The following is a 26036-nucleotide window of genomic DNA, read 5'->3' as shown; positions in this document are numbered from 1 at the left end:
AGCAGGAACCAATCAGCTGCGCCCTATAGAGAATCATACGACTGCAATCAGTTTGAGTTAAGGACCTATTAGCCTGCGCCATCTTGAGTTTCATGACAAAACTTTGCATATATCAATGTCATTAGAAAAGTTCCCAAAATAAAGGCATGAACGTTTTAATGTGACCTTCATATATAACAGAAAAAAAAAAATGTTACTGGTACCATATGTCATACAGCGCTGCCCAAAAGCCTTTAGCTTGGACAAAAATGTGTTAGTTTAACAAAAATCACCCCCTGGGACACAAAGTTGTCAAAATCTGAAGAAACACCCATACACAGGTGTCATGCATAGTCAGGTTTTTGAGGCACCCAGAAGTGAAAAACACAAGTACACTATTGATATTTCTACTGATTCAGGTGTTGATTATGATCAGAATCTGATTCACAGGAAAAAAAGATATACATCATTCCGCTATTTGGATACAAACAGGAGAAAGAGGGAGAGGACACAGGAGAAAGTTCTGGAAAGCCAGAATGGTAGTTTGGTGCCAGACCGGACAGCGTTCCGGATGCCACTCCACCTGGGAAAGTGACTGAAGTGGAGCAACTCTGGAAAAATAAGGGGGGTAAATTAGGACGATAATTAAAACAGAGTGCTGACAGAAGGAGAGAAGTTCAGCCAAGAGTCTGGTACAACAAACACTCAGTTGCCTTGTGACGTCGGTCTAGTCGTACGGTACCTACTGGCTGGAAGACTTCAGGACATGTCACAAAATCACTAACGGTATACTTACGGAGGTGACACTCCGTGTCAATGGTGTAAAACAAACAAAATGCTGCCGAGAAATAACAGGAATTGCAAGAGCATGTAGCAATTATGCTTTTGAATCTTAATTTTTTGAGGCCATTTACACATCTAAAGACGTTCAGACAGGTTGTATTTGCCTAGTCATTTGGTTTTTAATATTAAATGCAGGCTGGGGAAGTTTACATCAAGCGTAACAGGAAATGCAGACACCACTGCATATTATTTTGAGAACCTCATTCTGACAGCAACCCCAGCAGCAAAGACACATGCATAAAGTATTTTCAGCAAACAGAGCTGTTCTTTGTTTAGATGGTACACACTGCTCAGCTCTCAGTCTCCATGTGTGTCTCTGTGGCCCTCAGTCTCTTTTCAGGCTTTCGTGTAGAGCAGACACTCCTCAAACACACCGGCCCACACGCATACACAAACACAATAAACAGTGGCGCCTGTCTTCATCTTCATTTATTCCCCGACCAAAACACACACACACACACACGGTCACGCACATGCACCCGTACACACACAAACAGCCTTTCTCTGAGGAACGCAAATGCTAAAAGTTCTGTGAGTGTTATTCATCAGTGTTTTGAGACAAATGTATAGAGACACCATTCATCTGTTTGATTTACTGTGTGAAAAGCACTTCATTCACACTGTGTCCACAGATCGGCCAGTCACACTTGTCCTCAAATCACTTTCTTACATGGGTTAGCTGGTGTCTTCACAAGTTTTCTGACACATTACCTACACACATCATGCCTGAAAGGAAGTGAGTCGCACTGTTAAGAGACCCTTTCGCCCGGCGGGCACATGGTTTTTCCAAACAGAGCCCTCGTTGAGGCAAAGTGATAAAAATCAGGTGGGAAAAGTTACACTCTGAATAACATAGCGCATTTATGTTCGTTTTGATCAGGAGACAGCCTGTCGGAAACCTCCGGGATGTTTTTACAGAAAATAATTATTCCACAGTTGTCAATCCGCTCTGCACAGTGAGTCTTTTCAAGAAACGGTATAGCTTTGAGCAGGAGTCCAGCAAATGCAATGGGAACAGAATATGTGAGTGACAAGTAATAAGAGAAGTTATTTCCTCCTTATAGCAACTCTAATGCATTACATCTTTGGTTAAACCAAAAACGATTAATTAACGTTTTTTCCAAAACCTAGTGAGCTGTCTTATGTAAGGTGGAAACATGGAAACTCAGCAAAACAAATTTTTTTGTTTCAGACTAAACTAATAACACTAACGATTTCAATAGATATGTGATGTTAGCATGTTTCTAAGCTAACATATACATATATACATATATATACATATATATACACATATATACATATATATATATACATATATATATACATATATATATATATACATTATATATATATACATACATATATATACATATACACATACATATATATACACATATATACACACATATATATACATATACATATATATATATATATATATATATATATACATACATATATATATACATATACATATATATACACACATATATACATATACATATATATATATACACATATATACACACATATATACATATACATATATATATATATACATATATATATATATATATATACATATATATATATACATATCTATATCTATCTATATCTATCTATCTATCTATCTATCTATCTATCTATATATATATATATATATATATATATATATATATATATATATATATACATACATATACATATATACATATACATGCTGATCTTGTGAACTTTCTATTCATCAAAGAATTCTTTAACAAGTATTTCACAAAAATATTTAGTAGCACATTTTTTTTCAACATTGATAATAACAAGAAATGTTTCTTGAGCACCAAAGCTCAAGATTTCTTAACGATTTCTGAAGGATCATGTCTGAAGACTGGAGTAATGATTCTGAAAAATTCAGCTTTGCCATCACAGGAATAAATCACATTTTAAAATGTATTAAAATGCAAAATTGATGAACACCGTTGGAGATGTCTGGTCTTTCTCCATACAGTTGAGCTTGCTACCCTAAGATGGCCACTGTGTGACAGACTAGCCTGAAAGGGACAAATCAAATCACTTTTGTCATCACATCTCTTGACCAAGGTGAGCCGGGAAGTCGAAATCTTTGATGTGCAGTACAAAACATCACTGCAGTGTCATCAGAGATTTAAAGATTACCTTAAAAATAACATTCTGGAATTTTTTCAGGGAGACAAGAGACTGTTCTGTTTGAATGGACATCAATAGAGGAGATGCATCAGTCTACTGAATAAACCGTTTTTATGTGGAAAAGTTCGGCACACAGTAAATGTACTGCCTGTCTGCTAATCATCAACATGCTTGCTAAGACATATTCATTGTAGAGTGAACTATATTTGCTATATCTCTGTTTTATAGGAGAAGTCACAGACAATTTTGTAACACGGGATCCGCAAATGTGACTGACCGTCGTAAAACAATTTACAGGGCAACATTTCCTCCACAGAAACTCAAGGCATCATCTTTGGTTTATCTCATAAATGTTCAATGTCTCGCTCTCTTGCAATGGTCAACACAATAAATAAGGCATAAACATGAGTATTTGAAAAAGGCGTGCATACAGTTATATCTATAAACGTCTAAACTGCCATTCACTTAGTCAATTCCAGCCTAACCCAAAGTTATGAAGACCAACATGGCTTTTTTGTTCTGCTGATAACCATGGTAACAGGAAGGGCAGATGGGGCACAGAGGATAAGAGTTTGGAAGAGTGAGTGGGAAGAGCAAGGGAAGAGGGGAATAAAGAAATAGGGATGGGGGGGTTTGGGGCCGGTAATGAGTTTTAGGAGCGGCAGGATGGAAACAGGATGAGAGTCTCCAAGAGACTCGTTTAATGCAGAACAGAGGGAGTTTTATACCCGCTTCTGAGGAAGCTTTTTTGTTTTTCTACTTCCGTTCTCTCATTTGGGTTTGAAGGAATGAGAAGGTGGGCAGAGATGATTTGGCTCATTGTTCTGTTCGGCTGTGATTAAGGATATTAAACTCCAAATGCATTTCACAGAGTTGTTACAGCATGATCAAAATGTAATGAATGTGTCACATGTTATTATCATTAGAACTAAAATGATTTTTTTTTCTTGATTTATCTTATAGAGGAAGCATGTTACCAACATTCTTCAAAATATCTTCTTTTGTGGTCATGAGGTTGAGTAAATGATGACAGAAATATCATTTTTGCGTGAACTATCCCTTTAAATCAAGCTGAAATGAGAGATGGAAAAGGTCTAAGAAAACCACTATTCCCATACGACACACACACACACACAAAGTTTAGTCAGGAGTGACTCTCGCAGCAGGAAGCTGACTTATTGGATCTACTTTCTTAAGAAGCCAGGGGTGAAAATAGATTAAAGCCCACCCTGCCGAGTGAGACAGAGACGGGGTGTGCGAGTGTGTGCGAAAGAGATGAAAAGTTCTTCAAAGTTGTATCATAAAGTATCTGATTCCAGTGCTGCAGATAACACATCTAACAAAATACACACATACATGTGTTTGAGGACACAAGTGTGTGGAGAGGAAATGATAATGAAAAACACATGGTTTGATGTGATGGCAGGTGACATGTTCATACATCTAAAACTGTTTGAACAAATGCCTTTTACAAAGTCTCCTGGTTAAATATATGTGATGACAAACTGAAACAGCTTTACAATGTCTGAGCTTCCCAGCAGGGCCTTCATAATGTCTTATATTTTTCTGATTCCTTTGGCAAAGTTTTTTTTTTTTTTAAAGAAATTAATAGTTTTATAGAGTAAGAATGCATTCAATTGATCAAAAGTGACAGAAAAGTTATTTACATTGTTGAAAAAGATTTATATCTCAAAACAAAACTAAGCAGCATAACTGCATATTAGAATGATTTCTGAAGGATCATGTGACACTGAAGACTGAAGTAATGATGCTGAAAATTCAGCTTTGCCTTCTTTCAATAACATTAAACAAATCTGAACTATAGTGTATTCTCTAAAAGTATTATTATATTGACATCTATTATATATAAAAATGATGTATTAAAATGTAAATTTTCTTCTCAAGTAATGTTTTTTAAAAAAATATTTAGATTTCTTTTTTCTTTATCGAAACACAAGATTTTTTTTTTTTTTTTCACAATGTAGTTGAGTCAGTGAAAATGTCTATAAAAATTATGTCCTCGGACCCATAAGTTTAACTGGCAACATTAGCATGTAGTGTAATTAAAAATAATAATAAGTTAACGAAATTAACCCACACACTTAAATGAAAAAATAATTTGACCAAAAAATGCAAGTCAACAGGACACTATAAATTCTTATATATGCACATTAGCATTGATGACTTCAATACAGTTCAAGGAGGAAATGAACTATGTAAGAGAAATGAAGAAGTGTAAAATGAAATGAACGACAGGCCGGACACGGGATGTTCTTACTGTTGCTGCAACGCTAATGCGGTTTTTGCTTCCTTTCATTTTATCTCCCTCTATCAAATGCAAAAGGAGCCAGTCTGGAGTGTTTATGCATCAGAGGCTGGCACCAGCGGAGATAAAAGAGATTTTATCCAAATAGCACAGAGGACAGAAAGGGCACAGGGACAGTGAATAGCTGTATACTGACTCACTTCACTTTTTCATCCATCTGTTGATCTATTCATCCGATGCTCTCTCATCTCTGTTTAGAACTCAATATGGGCCTTAATGGTGCACATACCCGCAAAATATTGTCAAAAACACTGAATATTTGACCTTTCTCTCATTCTTCCATGCAAAGAACTTCAATAAATGGCCTGAAAAAGCCTCAGGGTTAGTTCACCCAAAATGAAAAGTCTACGCAATTGACAACTCCCTCCATTGACAGTCTACGCAACTACCCCTTTCAAGCCCCAGAAAGGTACAGTGGAAAAAAAAACAATAAGTAAAATGTACTTAATTTTGATTTGGCAAGTTTTTGCACACATATTTTTTAAGTAGATTTGACATATGGAATTAAGTAAACTCTACTTAACTAAGTTAAGTGAAAGTAACAAAGAAAATAAGTTATTTTAACTTGTCTAGTAAAAGGTTGAGTAATATCTAGTTGAAGTTTCCTTTGCAATACATTTCACTCAAACAATATAACATTGAATTAATCCACACTTTTTAAGCATATGCTTTACTTAGAAACATCTAAGTAATTAATACAATAGATATGGTGTGAGACACCATATCAAAAGTTACGTGTCGCGTGAACGCAGAGACCTCAATACTTAGTAGACAATACACAATGACGGTAACATGATGGTTCGTTTTTGTGTTTGAATGTGTTGACATTGAAACTCCAAATGTAACAAGTTACTAATCCTACAGCAGGAAAACAGTGAAAAATCAACCTCATTAATTATTCAAGGCCCAGTGCATGATGGGAACACCAGTATCAGAAAAGTTGAGTAATTTTACTTAATTTTATAACGTTGATATTTACGCTTTCATTTCTACATGCTTGAATTGAGTACTAATATAGAATTTACCTAGTTTTTTTAATTCTTGCCTGAAATGAAAGCTTTAGCATAAGTTCTGCCGGGAAGACTCAATTACTATGTCACCTATTGCCTTCACTTCTATCCAATCATATTCTTATGCTCACTGTATAAAAGCGGTACTTACACATGTTTGAGTTCGCAGATACCGAAGCGACGATTACCCCCATCCTCCCCACACCAGGATGGTCCTGTCCATACCTCCCCGACGGGGGGTCGGCTGCGCCCCTGCCTTCATCTTCAGGCAGGAATTGCAGATCCGATACCCTCGGATTATGCACTACGGTCGGGGCCTACGCCAAATGACTTTGTATATTATCAGCTTGCTGAGCTGTCAATAAATGTACGATTTGATGAAATAATTCTCCCGAGTCTTTCTGGTAGAACTAACTTTTTCATCTAAATTACATTGTTTTTTTCTGTAGTATTTACTTCACCACAAAATCATTTTTATCAGTGTAGTTAAGACATCATTAAAGTAATCCATGTGAATCCAGTGGTTTATACTCAATTTTATGATGCACAATAAATCATAATTTACCACTTTATTTACAAAATATTAGTCTTGTTCACGTAACAACGTCCTCTCGTGTCAACACAACACGAATGCATCGTGGTGTTCTCATGAACACATGCGAGTCTGTTCTCGCGTCAACATACGCATGCGTCATGTTGCTCTCTTGAACACGTTGGAGATTCATATTTTGTAAATAAAGTGGTAAATTATGTTGTTGTTTCTCGCGTCACATCATAAAATTGAGGTTAAACCACTGGATTCACATGGCTTATTTAATGTTGTCTTTAGAACTTTTTTGGGGCTTGAAAGTGGTAGTTGCATAGACTGTCAATGAAGCGACAGAAAGTTCTCAGATTTCATCAGAAAGATCTTCCTTTGTGTTTTGAAGATGAACGAAAGTCTTACGGTTTGGGACGACTTGAGGATGAGCAATTAATGACAGAATTAAAAAATTTTGGTGAACTATCCCTTTAACTGATGTATTCAGTCAACAAAAGTTTGCCAACCATGAAACAGGACGCAGATTTCCCAACACTTTCGACCATGTAGTTCATGAGCCTTGGCTCCAGGTGAAAGGACAACAGTCCACACTACAAACAGATAGAACTGTCCTGCCAGTTTAGAAAGAAAGAAAGAAAGAAAGAAAGAAAGAAAGAAAGAAAGAAAGAAAGAAAGAAAGAAAGAAAGAAAGAAAGAAAGAAAGAAAGAAAGAAAGAAAGAAAGAAAGAAAGAAAGAAAGAAAGAAAGAAAGAAAGAAAGAAAGCATTTATTAAAAAATAAGCATTTTAAATTGGTGTTCACCAAAGCTTTCTATCACGCTCTAATCTCTCACTTCATCTTTCATATTTCATATATACCCCTCCGTTCCATCCCCCAGTGGGACCCCATGTCCGTTATCGCTGTTCTTGGGGCAGAATTCAGTCTTTCTTCTCTTCAAAAGCTCCCGACTGTCCAATCTCTCCAGTTATCTTTCTCTTCCTCTTTCTTTTTTCGCTCCCTTACTTCCCCTGGTGGTCGGTGTGTTGGCAGACCGCGGGAGGCAGATGACTCTTCCATCTCTTTGAAATGAGAGAGAGAGAGAGAGAGAAATCGAGGTAGAGAAAGAGTGAGAGAGTCAACAGCATAGACATCAAACACGGCAAAGTCACGACAAAGGACATTTAGGAAAGCACTTTTGATCTGTTCCACACTCCACCTCCCCCTGCCCTCTTTAAACCTGCCTATTAAAAGTGTAACTCGAACCAGGTTTGTTGGCACAGGAGGAGACATGTTTGGGCTACGGTTACTCCTCTCAGGTCAAAGGTCATCGAATGGGTCTTGTTAGGTACACATGGGACTGTAACAGAGCTTAACTTGTGAATTTATAAAACTTTTGAAAAAAACAAATTGATTTGGTTTTTAAAGGGATAGTTCACCCCAATATGAGAATGTCGTCGTCGTTGTCATTTACTCAACCTCATGTCGGTCCAAACCTGTATGACGTTCTTTTGTGTAACAAAAGCAAGAGAATTTTAGCAGGATGTTTAAGCTATAGTTTCTATACAATTACAGTGAATGGTGGCCATGGAATGTCAGCTGAGGAAAAGCCCTAAATGTAAGTTACTGATCATTTCTATATGCTGCAGTTACTGTAAAATATGTAATTCATAACAGGTTTTCCATCTATGATTCCAAACTTTATCATTTTTGTGTGGTACATGAAAACCACCTGCAACACAAGAAGTTTGTCTACACACATAAAGCTATTGTATGACTTCAGACGACTTTAAATATAGCACAAGCGTCATATGAACTACTATGATTGCACTTTGGTACTTTTTGGTCATTTTTAGGGCTTTTAACATTCACTGTATGAAAAAAAAAAAACAGCTTGAAAATCCTGCTAAACCTACTTTTATGATATATGGAAGAAAGAAAATCAAACAGATCTGAAACAACATTAGTTAATTAAAATATATATTTTTGCTTTTAAAAATATCATTATTTATGTATAATCACAGGCCTATGAATGCACTGAGCTGTATGTGATAACGTTAAACCAATGTTTTGTTAATCTCACAAAAGAACCCGAATCTACACAGTCGCTTTGGCACAGTTGGAGAGATGGATATATTCGGCAGGAGAGACACACTGATCGCTTTCATTCTGCCACTGGAGAGAGGGAACAAAGGACAGAGTTCAAAGGTCAGAACTGCAGGCCTCAAAAGAGTACAAGACAAAACATACAAACACACATACCAACACACTCAAAACTACAAGCCTAACACAAAAACGCCCGCCCACATTTTATTATTAAGTATTAAAATCTGGTTGCAATTTGCTGTGCAACAGGAAGGACTGTATTGATGTTTTTGAAAGAAGTCTATTCTGCTCACCAAGGCTCCATTTATTTGATCAACAATACAGTAAAACAGTAATAATGTGAAAAATAATTACAATTTAAAATAAATGTTTTCTATTTGAATACATTTTTAAAATATAATCATCTATTCCTGTGAATAAAGCTGAATTTTCAGCATCATTACTCCAGTGTTCAGGGTCACATGATCCTTCATAAATCATTCTAATATGCTGACTTGGTGCTCAGTTAATATCAATTAATATTGGTGCTCAATTATTAATAATGTTTTTTATTATTATCAATTTTGAAAAGATGCTTAATATTTGTGTGGAAACCATTGATTTCAAGATTATTTGAATGATTTAGAAAGTTCAATGAACATCATTTATTTGAAATAGAAACCTTTTGTAATATTAAAAATACTTTAATGACACTTTAGATCAATTTAATATGTCCTTGCTGAATTAAAGTATTTTTTCTTACCTTACTTGCCCCATACCTTTGAATGGTAGTGTTATTACAGTTTCCACAAACATTATAATCAGCAAAAACTCTTTTCAACATTGATAATAATAAATGTTTCTTGACAGCATAATTTAAAATAATTTATATTTGAGGTATGAGAGGATATGAAGTCACCAGTTTTGATTATAATGCTTCCATCCGAGACAAGTGTGGACAACGCAGAGTCATATTAACAAACTTACAAAGAGATTAAAGGGACCAATGCCTGATTCAAATGCTACTAAAAGGCCAAAGAAAGAAAAACCACATCAATAAATGTCATGGCTTTAAGAGCTGGCACAAACAAACGCTCAAGGACAGTCGGGTTGTGTTTACTCTCTGCTTGGTGTGTGTGTTGGTGTGCATGAGTATGCTAGTGTTCATTCTTGAAAACTTTCAGGAAACATGTCTCTACAGGGTGTGTCATAAGCATGTAATCTTGGGAGAGTGCTCATAAAATGTCCTAAAAGCTTTCTAAGGGTCAGTGTTTGAGTAAGTGCACATGTTTGTTTAACCATCTTTGTGTGTGGTTTATGTTCCTTAGGGTCTCAGGCGTTATGTAATGCATGTCTTCTGCAACTTATTAAGGCTTTCAGTGATGTTTGTATGTGTGTTTCTGTGTATGTGTCACATAGCAACCTGGTGGTCATGTTCAGTATTTGTTTTGGCTGGAACTGTATAACTATACACTTAAAGCAATAGGTCACCCAAAAATGAAAATTCTGTCATTGTTTACTCACCTTTATGTCATTTGAAATGACATTAAGTATGAATTTTCATGAAACACGATGAAAAAGTTATATAAAGCAGAATGTTCTTATAATATGCTAGTGACCACCGGCTTGTTCCTCAATCTTCACACAAAGCTATATGACTTCAGAAGACTCAAAAAAGCTGCATGAATACTTGTATAATGCTTTTTTATCCCTTTTGGAGCATGACAGTCCCTGGTCACTATCCACTTTATGGAAGCAAGGAGCATGAACATTCTTCATGACTTCTCCTTTCGTAGTCCAGGGATGAAAGAAAGTCATACAGTTTGGAACGACATGAGGGTGAAATGAACACTTTTATTTTGTAAGTGAACTATCTCTTGAATTCAAATATTCATGCAGACCAATAAAAATCCCATTACATCCATATAATACTCTGTTCACTTTGCAGTGAGATGGAACCATTAAGGAGGAGAAGCCACCAGATAAGATTCCTAGACAGAGAAGAAAATAGTTCTAGAGACAAGGACATTTTTTGCTGCTCTTGTTGGAGAAGGGTCATGGTATCTCAAGTGAGCTTTTGAGAGATATGATGAAACTTGTTTAGACTCATTCCTCATTTTTAAGCATATAGGGCTGCAAAAACACAGTAAAAACACTAATTTATTTTAATATATTTAAACATTTAATTTATTCATGTGATGTCTTTACTTTTGTAACATTATAATGCATTTATGTGTCCTTGCTGAATAAAAAACGTAAATGTAAATGTCCAAAGGCATTACTAAAGGGTGTTTGCTTTGAGCTCTATTGATGTGAAATACATGGCCAAAAAAAATAATACATATAAGCACACATGCACTTAGTCTATCTGAATGTCTTACCCTCCATTACAGCATTGATGGTCAAGTATGTGACTGTGTAAAGAGGTGTGCTTAAGTCTGAACTGTATCTCAATCTCACTCAGTATCTCCAGGGAGATGGTCTGAGGTCAGACTCTAAAAGCCCAGGAGAGAGGTCCTATCTCAGCAACACTTTCCAGCGCCTCTCCATCTCTACACTACCAGATAGCACAGAAGCAAAGCCAGCTATGTGTCTGCATATGGGTGGAAGCATGTGACATCACTGAAACAAATGTCTCCTGCGGTTACTATGAAGGCAGATGGTCACACATTCAAAGCCGATGTGGTCATGTAGTGTTTGCCTCACAGACCCAATAAAAGACAGACGGAGCCAGAAAACAGACTTTTGTCTAACGTACAGTTGCTCACAAAGATAAACATGTAAATGGGGGTTATGCGCAACAAATTTCCATACTCTGTAAAACAGGTTGCATCGCTTCCGGTTCGGGTCTTTTGTATGTGCTTTGTGAAATATAGAGCCATTTTACCCAAAATACCTTCAAAAGAGATAGATGAGCATAACCGATGTCCATAGCTTATGCAGACTGAACGTTTTTTTGTTCTTCTTCTCACCAACATTTAGATATTTAAGTCGAATAAAACAGCAAAGATAAAAAGAACTAGCTAGGATAGCTGATTACCTTAACAATCCATAGATATCGCCGCCAGTTCGTACTGTTGTTACCACTTTGTCTGACAAGCGGATGCAATGAGACCTGTTTTCTTGTTTGTTCATGTGACATTCGCATTTAAAGCCTTTAACGCTTTTTTCAGCATGCCACATGGATGTTGGTGCACAAATGCAACAGCAGTAATTCAGGCAATCTCAGATGAGCCTGTTATTTTTAAATGAAAACAAAGCTGGTAAACTGTTTTCGAACATTCTGCTGCCGAACTAAGAAAAGAGCAGTTAAGAAACCATCTGATCATAGAGATGTGGATATGTTTGCACCACTTCTGCATTTCCCCACTCCAGTATATTCATGTTTTTACTCTTATCTAACCTTGGCAGACTGACTGAACACATTAATCTGAAAAGATTTCCTTGTCGTATAATCACCATGGTCCAAGGGCAGTTTGAAGATAAAAGCTGCCACAAAATGTTCCGGAAGGATTTTGCTGGAGACTTGGTTCTCAAAAAAAAAAAAAAACTGGCTTCGTTTAGGCCAGATATTATTAGAAATGACGTCACACACATGCATTCTTCGATTTAATTTAAGGTATATTTGGGGTTTAAAGGTTTATATTACGTCAACTAATTTTTAAAGAAAAAGTTCAACCAAAAAAAAAATTCTCATAATTTACTCACTTTTATGTTGTTTGACTTTTTTTTTATCTGTATAAGAATATACTCACACAATTTTTCATTCAACAACAATTCATGGTGACCACCACATTAAGCTCCAAAGAGAAAACAAACCAAAAAAACCTTCTCAATGTAATCCATTTGTGGTGTGTGCTTCCAAGCATTCTCAAGCCGTACAACATCATGGCTTTTTGTGTCAAACAGTATGAAATGTAATTCGTTAATCACAAAAAACAAATAAATATATAAAAACTAGCAAACTGTTGCTATTTAATCATTGAGTAAGTGAGCTGAACAGTATGTTTTATTACAAATGGTGAACCAAATTAATTGATTAATTTAAAAGATTCGGTTCAAATGAATGTTTCGAAACCTGACAGCCTCTGGTTCACTATATGGCTGCATTCGAAATCGCATACTCTCTTGAATAGGTAGTTATTTTGAAAAAGTAATTACTTCACGGCGTATCATATGACCTATCAGTGTCCATGCCCATCACATACTCTCTACAGAATCTCACTGGTAGTAGGTCATTCAGGTACTTTTTGCCTAATCTTTAATGAGTACTGTGAAATTGGACATACTCCTTTTGTCACATACTTTGTTTTTCACCTACTATATAGCCTAGTAGGGAAGTATGTGATTTCAGATACACTGCAAATGGCAAGAGTTTCAAAAAACCTGGTTTGGACACAGCACACAGGTTTGGAATGACATGAGGGTGAATAAGTAACAGAACTTTAATTTTTGGGTGAACTGTTCATTTGTTAACTTTTAAGCACACATTATTCTAATAAAGATACTATCAAACATTTCAAGAAAAAGAGTTTGTCCTTCACTGCTTCAGTATATGTCTGGCGAGTGGGTTCACTGCTTCAGTATATGTCTGGCGAGTGGGTGTCTAGTAGTTTCTGAGTTAGTTAGTGCACTAACTTTCTCAAACCTGTGGGTGGCACAAAGATCACCTGCGCGCTGCCATGAACTTGTGATTTATGTAAGGTTGAATGTGTATGTGAGAGGATTACATTCTCACTCTGGACTTTATCCACTGCTTCCTGCCAAGCTTTGCCAGTCGGTCACAATCAGACTAATGGAATGAAGTTTATCAGAGCAAGATGAACTTTGACCTGTAAAGCCTAAACAAGACTCGAGACAGGGTGAGGCTCATAATAGACACTTAGCCTATCGTATGTGCGGAATTCCCACAAACACACACTCTTTTTTAATTGAATACTGAATAGAAGGAAGATCAAGAGTGTCTTTTCCTGCTGCTGGAGGAAAGAATAAAAGCAAGGTATGACCTACCACAAAGAGGACAAAGAGATGACTCTGTAGCAGGTAAACCAAGACATCTGCTGAAACATGGGATGAAACACTGTCATCCATCTGAATTCTCTCTCTCTCTGACTGTCTCATTGCTCACTCTTTCTATCTCACTTTCTTTCTGGTATCAAAGCGACATTGCTTTGGCTAATCAGCTACTCCTTTGATCCCTGTCTGTCAGGACCCCTGGGGACTCTAGGTTGCCCTTTTATCTGCCTGACTACTGGGTCTTTTCAGAGAAAAGAGTGATAATCTGATTAACTGTAATACTTATCCTTGTAAGAGAGAAAAGGAGAAAGAGGGAGAGATAGAAATACAAAAAGAGAGACTGAGAGCAAAAGACAGAAATTGTTTGGGTGGAAAGGGGTGTGGAGACTTGTGTCTCTCAAACTATGCACAGTCTTCTGGTGAAAATTATGCAAAACAAAAGCCTGAAATGAACAACAGTGCACAAAAGTCCTGGACATACAAATCAGACACACCTGTATCATCAAAGACAAACATATTAGATAGTATCTCACAAAAGTGAGTACACCCCTACCATTTCAGCAAACATTTTAGTATATCTTCTCAAGGGACAATACTATAGAAATGTAACTTTTTAAAACTTTTAAAAGTAGTCAATGTGCTGCTTGTATAGCAGTATATATTTACTGTCCTCTGAAAATAACTCAACATACAGCCATTATTGTCAAAATAGCTGGCAACAAAAGTGAGTACACCCTAAGTGAACATGTCAAAACTGTGTCCAAAGTGTCAATATTTTGTGTGAGCACCTCTGTTATCTAGCACTGCCTTAATCCTCCTAGGCATGGAGTTCACCAGAGCTGCATAGGTTGTTGCTGGGACCCTCTTCCACTCCTCCATAATGACATCAAGGAGCTGCTGGATGTTAGACAAATGGTGCTTCTCCACCTTCCGCTTGAGGATGCCCCACAGGTGCTCAAAAGGGTTCAGGTCTGGAGACATACTTGTCCACTCCATCACCTTCACCTTCAGCTTCCTCAGCAAGGCAGTTGTCATATTGGCGGTGTGTTGGGGGTCGTTGTCATGCCGTTCGGCCCAGTTTCTGAAGGGAGGGCATCATGTTCTGCTTCAGAGTGTCGCAGTACATGTTGGAATCCATGTTTTCCTCAATGAAGCTTAGCTCCCCAGTACCAGCAGCACTCATGCAGCCCCAGACCATGATGCTACCACCAGCATGCTTGACTGTAGGCAAGACACAATTTTCTTGGCACTCCTCACCAGGGTGTCGCCACACAGGTGCTGGACACCATCTGAGCCAAACAAGTTTATCTTAGTCTCATCAGACTACAGGACATGGTTCCAGTAATTCATGCTCTTGGACAGGTTGCTTTCAGCAAAATGTTTGCGGGCTTTCTTGTGAGCCAGCTTCAGAAGAGGCTTCCTTCTGGGACGACGGCCATGCAAACCGACTCGTTGCAGTGTGCAGCGTATGGTCTGAGCACTGACAAGCTGACCTTCTGCTTCAGCAACCTCTAAAGCAATGCTGACAGCACTCATGCGTCTGTTTATTGAAGCCAGCTTTTGCACCTGACGCACAGCACAGCTTCTTTGATTGACCCGTGTGAGGCCTGTTCCAAGTGGAATCCGTCTAGGAAAATCTCTGTATGACCCTGGCCAATACTGTAACTCAGTTTCAGGGTGTTACCAATCTTCTTATAGCCTAGGTCAACTTTGTGTTGAGCAACAATTCTAATTCTCAAATCCTTAGAGAGTTCTTTGCCATGAGGTGCCATGTTGAACACCCAGTGGTCTGTATGAGAGAATTGTACTCAAAGCACAAATTTGAACTGCTTTAATACAAGATATACAAATTTGTATGGTCCTGTCAAGCAGACAAAAACATGAAAATGATGAATAGGACATGTGGCTTTGCATGGTTAAACAACATATAGCTCTTATCACTTAGGGTGTACTCACTTTTGTTGCCAGCTATTTTGACAATAATGGCTGTATGTTGAGTTATTTTCAGAGGACAGTAAATATATACTGCTATACAAGCAGCACATTGACTACTCTAAAATATATCCAAGTTTCATTTCTATAGTATTGTCCCTTGAGAAGACATACTAAAATGTTTGATGAAATGTGAGGGGTGTACTCACTTTCGTGAGATACTGTATATAAGCAAACAAAAAGAAAGCCCGGCGTTTAGATTCACAATACAAATACTGAGCCAAACATCTCTCTGCAGTAAGTATAACTGGCCTACTTTTACTGCTGTTTGTTTTCAGGGTAATTTGTTTGGAAGGACAAAGTTTATCTACCTATTCCAACCCCCCCAGCAAATCATCCACTTCCTCCTCCTGTTTGTGCCAAGAACACCCTCAAACAGCTCGATCTCTCAGGCACCATTTCTATTTTAGCATCACTGTGTTTATAATATTTTTAATTAGCTTTTACTTTTGTATTTCCCATTTTAATTTTAAAATTGTAGTAATTTTGCTGTGTGCTTTTGTCATTATTGTTAGTATTATGTCTATATAGTTTTTCAAAAAATGTATTTCAGTTTTAGTTGCACACAATGCAAAGTGTAGAAAAGGCAAGCAATGAAGAGTGTGAGAGAGAGGAGGAGAGCGAACAGGTCTAGACCAGGCCAGATGGAATAAGATATGATGTCCTCTCAAGAAAATATTTAAAATGGTCACTTACTTTAAGGATGTCCTTTGATGGAACGCATGACGGATAGGAATGCGAGAGCTCCATTTTGAGGGCACGATAAGAGCTGTGACAGTCTGAAATCATGTGAGAAAACAGAGAATTGGATTTCAGAACTTTCTTGTCTAAAAAATGTAATGGTTGAATGAACACCTATGTTTCTTATACTGACATCAAATGGCATGGATGTAACATTACACAAATGCAATAGTTCTCAGTTACCGATGCCATTGTAGAAATTTGCTATTCACAGTTAGACATTATTGTATTATGTGAATGAAAGCGTCCAATAATGGGGGTTAATGAGATAAAGGTATGCGATTTCAAAATGGCAACCCCCAACCCCATGCTTTTATTAAATAATATTCTTTATATTATTATCTTGTATTATTATATCATATGAATGTACACATCATTCAAAATGGTAAGATTTTTCAAATGTTTTTAATGTTCATCAAGTCTACATTTATTTAATCAAAAATACAGTAGCACTGATCAAAAACAGTTTTCTTAATAGAAAGTTGAAAAGATAAATATTTTGTAAGTTTATAAATGTCTTTGCTGTCACTTTTGATCAATTTAATGCATCCTTGCTGAATAAAAGTATCATTTCTTTTTTCTTTTTTGATTTAAACATGATTTAAACTTATTTTTTTCAAAAGTAATGTTAATTTCTGCAGAGGTTAAAAAAACCTTTTCAAATGGAAACAAAATGATCTGACTGGAATAATACAAGGACCTTTTCAAAAAATATCCCTGTCTCAATGGCTCAAGTTTTATCTTATTTTTATGAACACAAACAGCAGTCAAGCATGATACAGTATTTCACTTTATCCAGAACACATCTGTATGGTCCCTTCTGTATGGTCCCTGCCTCCCTCTCCAGCTAAAGGTCTGTCCTTCACGTGTCAATGGACACCCGCAACCACCATGGAAGAGCAGCAACAGACAGCAACATTATTATCTGTTTCATGCTTAAAGAGATCTTTCATACTGATGTCTTCCTGTCACGACATTTTTTAAAAACACAAAGCTTCTTCACTGAAGTGGTGAGGTGGTATCTGAAAGAAAAAAGTTTCAGATAAATGTAAAGAGATACACAGTTTTCTTTTTTAGAAACTGCCATGCTATGGAAGAAGGTACATTGCCCAGCATATACAGATGGATTAGTTCAAATCACTGGGATTCTTACAGGATTAAGAGTGTTCTGGCATTTCCATTGTGTTAGCGGGCTGGCAGGGTTTGGGGCCATTCATCCAAAAATAACATATGGCTTAAAGAGGGGGGAGAAAATTACCCAGCTGAACGGCAAAAACGACAGCAGCACACTGACAGCTTGTTTAGAGACAACCAATAACAGCAGACACTTTACGTAATGATGTTTTTGTCGTAATGTCTGATTTCAGTTTTTGCTTAAAAATGACATACACGCAATCAAAAGGCTCAAATCCACATCTCAATCTGTAAATGGATGCAGACACCCTGGCCTGTACGCACAACACTATGACACACTACAGCAAAGGTTAGGTTACACTCATTTCAGCCTGTTCACTGTAATTGCATGGTTGTGTTTCCCATCAACAAAACCATTTCCAAACTCAACTCTCATTAAATACAGTGGGAAGAAATGTTTGCGTCTGAATGTGATGTTTATGGACTATATAAGGAGAGATGGCCTCATTCACACAATAACAAGACTGAAACTGGATCTCTGATCCTCAGGAAATTTAGAAGGAAATGTGGGTTTTTAAGAGGCAAAATGTACGTCAGAGATAATGCTTTATGACACAGTTTGTCATCTCAAATGAATGATAAGAAATTCAGAAATCTTTCCTAAGAGTTTGATTGCCGTTTAGAAAGGGGGAAACTTATTGGAAATACTGTAGCTGCACAAAATCCTAAATTTCCCAAACCACAGTGGAACTCGGAAATGTGTTTGTTTATTTTCATTGCAGTAAAAAAACGATCTAATAGGGACTAAAAAATACTCTGGTTGGGATAACAGTTGCGTGTGTAATGGGCTGTGCGAATATTCCCACACTGTGTGAGTCATCAAGAACGAAGCAACCATCAACTCCGATTCCCAGACACATGTTCCATCTCCAGTAGTCATCTCTCTGCACGCTCCAGACAGGACTCGCCATTCCACCCCAGAGTGTCCAGGGCACGAGAGATCATCCATGGCAGACCTGACCTCGACACCTGAGCTTGCCATGGAAGTAGAGCCTGAGCCAACTCCCGCTACGGACCACATGCGAGAGCCACCTCCATCCACAGGGCCAGGCCCTTCCAACGTGCCTGTCCTAGAGCTTTATCCAGAAGCCACCTCCGTCCCGAGGCCGGAGCCCACCATAAGGTCAATCCCAGAGTCCGCTATGTGGGGCAATCCTTTTCTGAGCCAGTTGAGGAGCTCTGCTCATTCACCTCACAGCAGAACCAACTTCAAGTATTCTGTTTTCGGATCCACTCCCACCCTGTCACCTGCCCATCCTGTTGACTTCTTCACTGCTGGCTCAATCCAGCCGCTGGGTCTCACCTGCTCCTCTGGTGTCGCACAGCTTCTAAGCTCCACTTTCTCCGCTGACTCCCTCCAGCTCTGCCCCAGGTTTTCTCTCCATCAGTTTGGCTTCACCTCTAACCTCCAGGCCCATGACTCCACCTTGGCTTTGCGCTCCCTCAGCTCTGCCGTGGTCCGACATCACTCGGACTCCACCAGGCTCCCTCGTCCCTTTGGCTACAACCTGGTCTCTCGTCACCATGGTTCCTCAGACTTCCGGGCCTCCACTTTCCACCCCTTTGGCTCCACAGGGTTCTTCCTTCCTTCCGGCTCCACCTTGGTCCTCATCCCCTTTGGTCTCACCCCGTTCTGCCAGGCCTCCGTCCTCACCTCAGACAGCGGCTTTGCCCTGGACTTCCAGGCCTACAATGTCACCTCAGTCTGTAGTAGGGCTTTGACTTTTGCCCAAAAATCATATTCGAAGTTTGTTTGTTTATTAATATTAATATTTGAATATATTTGAATATTTATTAATAATATTTTGACCATTAAATGCCTTCAGTAAGACCTATATTGGTATCTTACACATCACTTTGTCCTTACTCATGATTTTTCCCTGTTTCTTTGGGAACCCAAAGTAGCGCCACACATTGCTTTTCAAATTGTCAGGAGTGTAGATTTCGTACTCCTCGTCAGGCGTGGTTGTTGTAGGCGTTGGCGCGGCCATTGTTTTGGTATACAAAATAGGCGCTAACGTCGAGCCCAGATGACCAATAATAGCCTTGCTAATGAGCTCGCGATTCACAACTTCACCAGGCGTGAAAAAGCCTCGGAATCTGAATTGAAAACAACGTTTACAAGCAAACACATTTACAAAAAATTAGAATATTAAAGGCTCTTAATATAAATAACTATTAAATGTTTGTCTCTCTGTACCCTAGTTAGTTTTCGTGGTTCCTCATTAGTTAATATGTATGTTCACCTGTGTCTTGTTTAGTTCCCTCGTTTAATCCTCTGTATTGGTCTGTTCAGTTCATTGTTGGTTCATGTTTTATGTAAATGTGGTTTGTTATTCTGTGATTATTAAAGTATCCTTGTTTATTAATCATGTTTATAATCATAATCTGTCATGCTGCACCTTGAGACCAATAATGATCACAGTTTCCTTTATAATTATTTGTGGAATTTACTAGCAATTTCTGTTTGCAAATATTGTGCATTTTATCAGAAATGTAATAAAATCTTAAATATCACATCTAAATATATACAATGTTGAATTTTATAGTACCGACTACTTTTTTGACATCCGTTGAGTACAGTGTCAAACAAATGCTGCACCTATGATAGCAGCAGAAAAACTCAACTATTCACAAAAATACTCAACTATTCTATTCCTATCAGAGATGCAATTGCAGACATTAAGAGCTGTTTCAACAGTGATTTAGAACAAAACCTACAGCTATTTCTAAGACCTGCAACCACGTTTGCAACACTTTACAGTAAAACAAAGTGCTCCCAGCTTTGTTTCTAACTGAACTAATATAACCATTAAAATTATTACAATTGTGCCTGTTCAGATACAGTATATACGATTTCACGTGCCTTTGTCTAGCTTATCACAGGGGTGTCATTAATTTGCATATGTGCTGAAGATTTGGCTACAGAATTATGTATACTTACAGCATCAGAAGTTTGGGGTTGGTAAGATTTCAAATTTGTTTTAAAGAAATATCTTATGCTTAACAATGTTACATTTATTTGATAAGAAATACAGTAAAAACAGTAATATTGTGAAATAGCCTATTTTTCAATTTAAATGAAATGCTTTAAATATAACTTGTCGTTACTTCAGTCACAGCATTATTTGAAATAGAAATCTTTTCTAACATAATGGGCCCTATTTTAACGATCTGAAACGCAAGTATCAAGCACAAAACGCAAGTAACTTTGTGGGCGGGTCTTGGGCGCTGTTGCTATTATACCGGCGGGATAAATTACTCTTGCGCCCGACGCAAATCTAAAATGGGTTGGTCTGAAGTAGCTTCATTATTCATAGGTGTGGTTTGGGTGTAACGTGAAATAAACCAATCAGAGCGACATCTCACATTCCTTTTAAGAGCAGACGCGCTTGTTCTATAGCGGATTCCTATTATAACGGCGGATTTGCCAGGCGCACGCGAGGAGCGGTTCACAGCCGAGGAGACCGACGTTCTCGTCAGGGACGTTGAGGATGGAGAAACACACACAAATTAACTTTGGTTAAACAGGCGTATGATAATTTGGGTAAATGTGTAAGCTAGATGTATGCCTATCTATCTATCTATCTATCTATCTATCTATCTATCTATCTATCTATCGTAATAATGTAGGCTATGATTTGCAAAAATGAAACCTGCTGTGTCTGTGTGTAGATGAGAGAATCAAAGTGTATGCGCGTTGTGCACACGCTACATTGATTATGGCCAAGCATGCGCCCTTAAAATAGCATATGAATAACATGCGCAACGCGCCACTGACTTTAAACTAGTTTTTTTCGGTCAGTGGCGGAATTGTTTTCTAAACCTGCACAACAGCATGAGGGAACGTTTGCGCCGGAACACGCCTCCTCTTTGCGATGAACCGCCCCGTGGAGCGCAAGTGTATTTCTTAGTTAACCGACGTGCGTCTGTGGAGGGAAAAGTCCGCTGTGCGCGGGTGCAAAATAGGAATGATACATGCGTCGGTGTACAAAGTCAATTGCGCTGGGTGCAAGATAGGGCCCAATGTCTTTACTGTCACTTTTGAACAATTTAATCCATCCTTGCTGAGTAAAAGCATTTCTTTAAAAACTTACTGACCCCAAAGTTTTGAATAGTAGTGTACTTACATGCAAGATTCATATTTCTACTTGAAGTGATTAACAAGTCTATTGGTGATATCGTTGAGAAAAATCTGGAAAAACTGGGCCATTTGCACACATTATTTTGTATGAGCCCTCCATATCGTTTGGGCTTTTTGTCTCTTGATACCTCAGAACAAACTTGTAAATTTGTAAATTGTAATTCCTGAAAAACAAATTGCACAAAAGTGATGTATTTTTATATTATCTGTGTCTGATGGAACATTAATCTCATATGGTCTGATTTCACAAGATGTAACCATGCTTGGCCTGATCAAGCACTATTTCAAATGCAATCAGTGCACAAGCAGAGTACAGAATACAATATTACCCCATTTACTGACTCCAAGTGCTTGTGTAAGAAACCGCAAACTGCCCAAGTTTTCTCCCTTGTCGCCACAAAGCATCCTTGCAGTCTTGCAACGGAATGGCAGGGTCAAAATTCCCCATTATCTGGAGTCTATTCCAATTACTTACCCCATTATTGCAGAGAAAGACAAAGCGCACAGGAAATGAGATAAATGTGCTGAAATTACAGCCTATGATTGGGCCTCCGCTCCCACTACTGACTGTGTCTGAATCCATTCGGGATGAAATGGTTCTGTTGGGTGCTTCAAGTATCAATGCTGTTTTATTGTGTCTGCTACACACAGGAACTGAAAATAGACGAAGCGAGTGTGTATATGTGTGTGTAAACTTGAGTGAAGGAGCATAAGGGCCTCCAAAACGGTTCCAGAGTTGAGCTGAACATCAAAATTTCTTTTTCAACCTAAGACATGCACACTACCCTGTAATTCAGTGTACTTCGACCTGGTTTCAATTTGAAGGCTGGTGTCTGCAAGTCATATTCTCTCAGCATGGAGCCCAAATTAAAATGGACAAGTGTAATGGACCAGCCTCTATCTGCGTTTCCTTTAAAGCAGTAATTAGCTTTGTGCTAATCAGAAAGCATGCTAATGGCATTGAAATACCAGCCTAAACACAATTACTGATGCAGGCCTATCAGTAGACTTCTTGAACTCTGTGTTGACATAGTGAAAGTTGAAAAAGAAAGTAGCTGGTTAAACATAGACATGTAAGCTATCCTCATATTTCATCTCCGGGCTAAAATCAGAACTTAGTCTGGCCACACTCACAAAATCTTACTAACCCTCTGGAATCTGGGACCAGGACGGATCCATGTCAGGCCCAAGACCGCAAAGATCTGTATCTAAACTAAGACCAACAAACCGAGGTCAATGCTTTCAGTGTTGCCTCTAGATGAGCTTTCACCTTTTGGACTGGTACATTTTAGGACAATATTCAAGCAGTCTTCATGTAATCTGCCAGATTAATCTGTAATTATATTAAAATGTATGTCTGTATACTATATTTTATTTACATTTTTTGAATGCAAGGAAAATTGTTCTGTTTTTAGGTTTATCACCTATGGCTTTGTATTTGCTGTGATGGCAAATTAACCACCACATGTATTAAAGATTACTATATCATATTTTGGTACACAAATTTCTATGGTCTTTAAAGTATAATATATGAGACTCAACATGTGCAAACCTTTTTCAAATTGATTTTGATATTTTGTCTAAAGGTCTGTTTCATTTCAAAAATTAGATTTTTCTGACCATTATTTACAGGGTTAATAAATGTTTATAGCCAATGTAGATTTTCAAATTAGATTAAAAAATAAATAAAATCAACATTAAAACATGCAAATATCCTGGAGCTCTTTTGGGTTTACAGCTTCCAAGCTGCAGTTGCCAAAACAGCATGAAACACTTACTGTATTGCATGAATGAATGCATTGTTTAATTACACTTGAGTCAAGGTAATTGGAAATTAATTTGAGTGTGCATAACAACATTTCAGCTCTGTTCTTTTTTTTTTCAGATTGTTAAGAGTTTTCAAGTTAAACCCTCTAAACCCAAACTTAAATTGCCCTTACTGCTTTTCTTGGACCCCAGAGAAAAAGTCAAGTTATTTTGTTTGATTACCGGTAACAGTCTGAGGAAACAGATTTCAGTCATAGAACGACAGGAGGACTATGTGTCACTACTCAGTTTTTAATTTGTGCCAACTCAAACCATCACACTGCCTATTGGACACATGCCAGAGTGACCCAGAACTGTCAGTCATCACACTTCTCAATGATTTTCTTCTACCTGCAACACCGGACCAAAAAAGTGCCATTCTGTTTACTTTGGCATTGAAACAGCTTACAAAGTCAGACTGCATTCATCTATATGTGGTTCTGTCCCTTTCTGCACATGCCTTCTGGCCAGTTTGTTCGTCTGTATCTTAAATTTATTTATTTTGGTTGTGCTGTTCTTAATGCTGAACTTTACAACTTTAAACCGATCTATTTTTTAGGGGAAAAATATATGGCCATTATCAACAAGTCATTGCATCAATGCATGTTCGCTTTCTGTCTCTCTCCCATCCCTACCATTTTTGTCTCCGACCCTCTCTGCCAAATTTTAGGCTATATATATGTATAGGCCTATATGTCTGGGCAGAGGAATAAGAGAAGTTAAGGGAAGTCTCGAAGAGTTGTCTCTATATGGTTCAATGCAGTGTGTCTAAGACAAGTTTTCCCTCTACTCTGAACTCTGCCAATACAACTGTGCAGTCTCTGCTATGTATCTTCATCCAGAGACAGCACAAAGAATTAAAGTGATGCAGTGTAAACAAACACATTGCAGTGTGCATCCCCGCGCCGGAAAACCTTCCAATGCGTCCATACAAATGTATTTTGCATTTGATGTAAGTAGATTAAAACATTGTCCCATAACATGCCTACTGTATCTGAGTTGTTCATTTGTATTATGGTGGTAAACATAAGAACACTTCATAGGGAATAATCAGAATAATGAAAATTGCATGTAAAAGGGAGTGAATAGGTTTGCTCATGTCATATAGTCCTTACGTAATTGGAAATAGCATTTTTGGTGCACATGTAAACGTAGTCAATGTTGCACATGCATCTTGGCTCCATGCTAGTCAAGGCTGTGCAGTATACTTTCACAGAAAATTGCGATAACACATCTGCCAGATGCAGTGTTTAAAATCTCTCTCACACACTAGACACAGTTACAGCATTTCCACAGATAGTGGATTCCGGGGCTCATTTGTCTCCAAGGCTGTAGATAGACCAGTTCTGCTGAATCAAACTCATCCCTCATGATAAAAGCTACATTCCTTGTTCTTATTTATCTGCACGACCCACTCATTTTTCACCTTTTCCTCCAGTCTATCCGTCACACTTATTTCCTGCCCTACTCTCCCCTTGCTTTTCTGTTCTTTCCAAATATGTAAGAGCCTTGTCTCTATGAACTCATTCCACAAAAATATGAATTCAGTTTTTTTAATGATTTTCTTCAGCAAGACATTGACTTTGGAAAAAAATGTGGTAAAGACACTCTAAAGTAAAGTAAAGTAAACCAAAATAAATAAATATAATACAATTTATTGATGGATTATGAGAAGGTTATAAAGATGTGGCTTTGTGCTGGATATCTGACATTGGAACATGATATGGGACTCAAAGCAGAAGCAAGAGAGAGGAGGACTGATCTGGAATTGCTTTTTCACAAAATGTTATGTTAAAATGCACATAATCTTGTCAAACCTTCACTTACTACTGTATAAAGAAGATGCTGGTCCAGGAGAAACCTCCAGGGTAACATTTAATTGCTAAGGAATTATTTTTCTTTTCTTTTTCTGTTTTTTTTTTTTTTTTACTCTGCATTAGGGGAATAGGGGTTTTGGCCTGAAGACTTGGCATGACAGCAGATAAATCTAAAAGAAAGTGTAACATGAAGGCAATATTTTTCACTGTTTGACTTGGCAGGGCAAGAGGAAGTAAACACCTACGCTCATTAAGGCAACAGTCAGCAGTCAGCTGATGGACCAATGGAGATGAATGGAACTGGCCTGGTGACAAAAACAGTGCTAGTAGGACTAAATCAAGTGAAACATACATGTGTATGGTTTTATGTAGAATTCCCCCCCCCCCACATCATCACATAGCCTTC

General features: G+C 37.8%; 1 long non-coding RNA gene across 1 annotated transcript in view; it reads right to left on the bottom strand.

Moving 5' to 3' along the window:
- Positions 1-4963: 4963 nt before the first annotated feature.
- The window catches only part of LOC307146495, a 42927-nt gene continuing 21854 nt past the window's right edge, over positions 4964-26036 (bottom strand). Inside the window, exons 2-3 of the long non-coding RNA XR_013819112.1 lie at positions 16625-16707; positions 4964-7917 (exon numbers count right to left, since the gene is read on the bottom strand). This is a non-coding gene — a long non-coding RNA (uncharacterized lncRNA). The remainder of the gene's footprint in view (positions 7918-16624; positions 16708-26036) is intronic.

The sequence above is a fragment of the Squalius cephalus genome (assembly GCF_949319135.1).
Source record: "Squalius cephalus genome assembly, chromosome: 19".
In the NCBI taxonomy this organism is placed as follows: Eukaryota; Metazoa; Chordata; class Actinopteri; order Cypriniformes; family Leuciscidae; genus Squalius; species Squalius cephalus.
The sequence above is the reverse complement of the archived record's forward strand: the minus strand, read 5'-3'. Positions and strand labels throughout refer to the sequence as shown.